This window comes from Cupressus sempervirens, chromosome 3 (assembly GCF_028749045.1).
Source record: "Cupressus sempervirens isolate cs-2001-9-10 chromosome 3, ASM2874904v1, whole genome shotgun sequence".
Classification (NCBI taxonomy): Eukaryota; Viridiplantae; Streptophyta; class Pinopsida; order Cupressales; family Cupressaceae; genus Cupressus; species Cupressus sempervirens.
This window is the reverse complement of record NC_143120.1, coordinates 917,157,018-917,162,229: the sequence shown is the minus strand read 5'-3', so window position 1 is coordinate 917,162,229 and position 5,212 is coordinate 917,157,018.

Sequence of the window (5,212 nt, the reverse complement as noted above, 5' to 3'; positions counted from 1 at the left end):
GTAACTAGTTACTGTTTTCACTCTTCTGAAGTGAGCCCTGTTAGGAACCAACCTAGTTAAAGGATACAAAACACACTGTTAGGTGTGACCTTATTAGAGGATTTAATCACCCTATTAGGAGTGGCCTTGCAAGAGGTCTTAAAAAAATTCAATGGAACTATCATCTTGTTAGAGGATTTACAAATGACTATTAAACCAACTCTATTAAGAGATTTTAGATCAGTGCTACAATGGTTAAGGAGTAACAATGAAATGACCTAATTGTGATGCAACTGAATTGCTGATTACATATCTCTATTCTGCTTCATACTTGATCCTCCTTGATCAAATAACACTTTTCTACTTCACAAGGATACCTGCTTATCCTTCAAGTTTGCTCTCACTATTTTCTTCTCAATTCAATTAATACACTTGCACACACACTAGAAATCTCAACTTGACCTTTCATTTATACCATCTAGATTGTCAAGTTAGCTCAAGTTCAAATTACAATAACCAATAATCATTACCAAAGTTAGCTAGAAACAATATTTAAAATAATTAATCTTCTTATGCCAAAACAACAAAATCCTTCATTAGTCAACCCTGCTTGGTAAACACTGGTTCTGAGATGATTTCCTATGTTAACCAATACAAGCTTGGTTAACACTACAAAATTTGCAAAAATCCTTTGGCAACTAAGTGAATTTAGTGAACACTGACTCTATCCAACTTTCCTTTTCTAACCATGTGAACTTAGTTAACATTGTTTCCTACTTGAATTCCTTCGACACTTGAGTGGGCTTGGTAGACACTGACTTCGCAGAGTAAACTTTAGGAACGCTCAATAGACAAGGAAAACTATCTTGCTAACCAAGTGAGCTTGGTAAGCACTGACTGAAAATTGATATGACTTTTGTGTAACATCAAAGACAACACACAATTAGACAATTGTATCTGACAATCTCCCTCTTTGGCATTGATGGAAACACAACATGTCATTGTACAATGAAATTTGAGAATAACACTTTCTCTAATAGAAAGTTTCTCCATCTTAGATGTTTTAACAAAAACTTCTTCTCCTTTCATGTAATAATCTCTCTATGTGAAGGAATTACATAACTTCTATGATAGTATACTTCTCCCTCAGAAAGATATAAACAAATTTCAGAAAGATATGATAGTAATCTTCTCTCTTTGACAACACATGCCAAAGACAACACATACCAAATTAGTGTTAACATACCTTGAGTACTGATTCATATGCAATATTTTCTTTGACTATGCTATATCAACTAATTGATCTTCAACTTGGTTTCTATTGATGCATCACTAAAACTTTATTTAGTGAGCTTCAGATAGGGGAATGACCCCTAACTTACCTCTTAGATACAACAATGCATCCTTAGGTAATGGCTTGATGAATATGTCTCCAATCTGTTCTTTTGTGTGAACATATTCCAATATGATTTCTTTTTCCTACACCAATTCTCTAAGAAAATGATATTTTATAGCAATATGCTTAGTTTTTGAATGCATCACTAGGTTCTTTGATATGTTAATTGTGCCAGTGTTATCACAATACATGACAACTAGTTCTTTTATTTCAACCTTCATGCCTTCTAGCAACTGTTTAAACCAAACAATGTTAGAATAATTCATTGTTGTTGCAACACATTTTTCTTCTACTGTAGATTGGGATGTGTAATTTTGCTTCTTGCTTGTCCAAGATACCAACTTTTTACCAAGAAAGAATGCTACACCACTTGTGCTTTTTGTATCATCAAAATTTCCTGCCCAATTAGGATTAATGAATACCTTTAGGTCTAAATTTCTTCCAAGTTTGTACCATAAACCATAGCCTTTAGTACATTTTAGATATCTCAAAATTCTTTTGATTTCCATCATATGATTTTCTTTGGGTTTAGCTAAGAATCTTGCCACTATCTCAACTACTAAAGCAATATTAGGCCTTGTATGAACTACATACTATAATTTTCCAATTATTGATCTGTATAAGGTTTGATCTACCTCTTTTGAATCATCATCTTTAGTAAGATTTAGTCTAGTACACATGGGTGTTCCAATTGGTTTAGAATATTCCATTCCAAATTTCTTGAGTATCTCTTTGATATACTTAGATTGACTAATGTAGATACCATTCTTGCTTTGCTGTATCTATACTCCAACAAAGAATTTTATCTCACCAAACATGGACATTTCAAATTCTTTGTTCATTTGTTCTAAAATTTCTTTGCATGGATCATCATTCCCTATAAATAGAGTGTCATCCACAAATATTTCTATTTCTACCAATACAATCCTATTATTTGGTCCTTCCTTGATATACAAACTACTATTATCATTAGTTATTTAAAAACCAATATGTATAAGATAGTTGTGCAACCTTTCATACCATGCTCTAGGAGCTTGTTTCAGACTATATAGTGCTTTGTGTAATTTTTAGACCATCTCCCTTTTTTCTAGATCAATAAAACCTTCCAGATATTCAATCTAGACTTCTTCATCAAGAATAACATTGAGAAATGTAGATTTAACATCCATATGATATACTCTAAATCCTCTATGAGAAGCACATGCAAGTAGAGTCCTAACACCTTCTAATCTTGCAACAGAGCAAAAATCTCACCATAATCAATTCCTTCTTCTTTAGAGTAGCCTTTACATACCAGTCTTGTTTTGTTTCTTGATACTTGTCCATCTTAGCTTATTTATGAATACCCATTTTGTTCCAATCACATTTTTATCTTTAGGCCTAGGAACAAGGGTCCAAGTTTTGTTCTTTTCTATTTGTTCTATTTCTTTATTCATAGCCTCAACCCAACTTTTGTTCTCCAATACATCTTTAACACTTCTAGGTTCAAAATTAGCAAATAAACATGTACCTTTTAGCTTACTTCTTGTCATAGTACCTTCTAATTTATCTCCAATAATCTGATTAGGTGTATGATGCCTTCTAACATACTTGGCCAGTATAGGTTCTTTGCTTTTTGAACGAATTGCACTATCTTCATTTTGAATTTCAATTTCTAGCTCGGGTCACTCAAACTTGATAGGCATTGGCTCAGTAGTTTCAGAATGTGACTCGGGTCCTTGTGACTTGATTTGAACTTCTTGCAACTCGATAACTGAGAAAAACTCAGGAGGTGAAGTCTCCTTATTGATATATGTGTCTGGCAATGTATTAGGTTTGAAGTAAACAAATCTCTTGTAGTCTTCTAGTTCCTTTTTGCTTTCTTATTCATTCATTTCTACAAACTCATCAATTCTCACATGTGCACTTTCTATGATTTTATGAGTAGAAAAATTCAAACATCTATATGCCTTACTTCTGCAAGAATATTCAAGAATATACCTTCATCACCTTTCACATCAAACTTTCCTTTTCTAGACTCTTTCAAGATATAACATTTATTTCCAAATACTTTTAGGTGACCTACATTGGGTTTGTAGCCATACCATGTTTCATAGGGAGTTTTATATGAGTCCTTCTTCAACTATACTCGGTTCAAAGTATGAACTGTAGTGTTGATGGCTTCCTTCCAGTACTTGATAGCAACATTCAATTCAATCATTAGAGCCCTTGCACAATCCATGATGGATCCGTTTCTTCTTTTAGCTATTCCATTCTTCTTGGGAGTACCAAGGGCTGATACCTATCTTTTAATTCCTCTTTCAATGCAAAAGTTATTAAATTCATTGGAGATGAATTCACCACCTCTGTCCAATCTTAAGCATTTCAATATTTTCCTTATTTCCTTCTCTATTCTTGCTAGATACCTTTTGAATTTCTCAACTGCTTCTGACTTTTCTCTAATTTACATAATACTCATCAACAAAAAGAATAAATAATTTTTCTCCACTATAGCTTTCTATTCCAATTGGTCCACATAGGTTAGTATGCACAATTTCCAAGACATCTTTAGATTGATAGTTTTTGCTCTTAAAACTAGTCTTTCTCATTTTGCCAATTTGACAATTTTTACATAAACCAACATCTGGTTTCCTCAAACTAGGAATACCTCTTACTTTTTTGAATTTTCTTATCTTGACCATATTATCAAAGTTTACATGACATAATATTTTGTGCCATAACCAACTTTCTTCCATTTGAGAAATAAAACATGAACAATCACCTAGATCAAGATAAAATAGGTTATCTCTTGTTTGTTTGCTTGATCCAATCAGATTCCCTTTGTCATCCAACAGTCTTGCCTTGCCATGCATGAATTCTACCTTGAATCCCATGTTGATTAGTTGTGCCACACTTAGTACATTATGTTTTAGTCCTTCAACCCAATAGGCATTATCACATACAAGTTCTTTGGTTAATGAGATTCAGCCTTTCCCTTTTATGCAACAAGGTTCATTATTTCCAAACCTTAGAGTTCCTTCATCATAGTGTTCAAAGTGTTCAAATTTTATTTTGTCTCCAATCATATGATGTGAACATCCACTATCTATGATCCATGTGTCATTTTTACTGACATGAGAGGTAAGTGTCATCTCATCTTCTTCTTCATTAGATTCTTCTTTCACAGCAATGTATACTATTTCATCTTCACCGTTATCAAAATCTTTAGCCATAAAACAAGTCTTCTTAGCTTTGTCCTTTTATGATTTATGATTTTTGAAATCCTTCTTGCCATTGCACTTGTGACTCTTCTTCTCATCCTTTCTTTCTTTGTTTGGGCACCTAGCAGTAATATGACCAATTTCTTTACATGAAAAATAGATTAGAGGAACTTTACCTTTGTATTTTCCTCTATTTCTAGAATATTTCTTTGCAAGTAAAGCTTCAAAAACTTCAAGATCACTTCAAAAATTTCCTTTGATTCCTCTTCACTTTCTGACTAAATGTCCTTGATTTTCTTTCCTTTCTCTTTGAGTGAAAGTTTGGTCTCAAATGCAAATTCAATATTTTTGGAAGCTGGAACATAATTGTCATAATTGTCTAGCTCAAAAGCTATCAATCTTCCTACTAAGGTATCCAAACTTATCTTGTGATTTGGCTCACACCTCTTTTCTTGAATAGTAGATACTTTGATTGCATAGATAGGAAGCAATGTTTTGAGTACTTTACTTACAACAATTTCATCCTTGATTTTTACTCTAGAAGCTTTGATTGCACTAACACTAGCTTTGATTCTTTCCACATATTTGGCAACATTTTCATCTTCTTTCATTCTCATATGATCAAATTGTCCTCTAA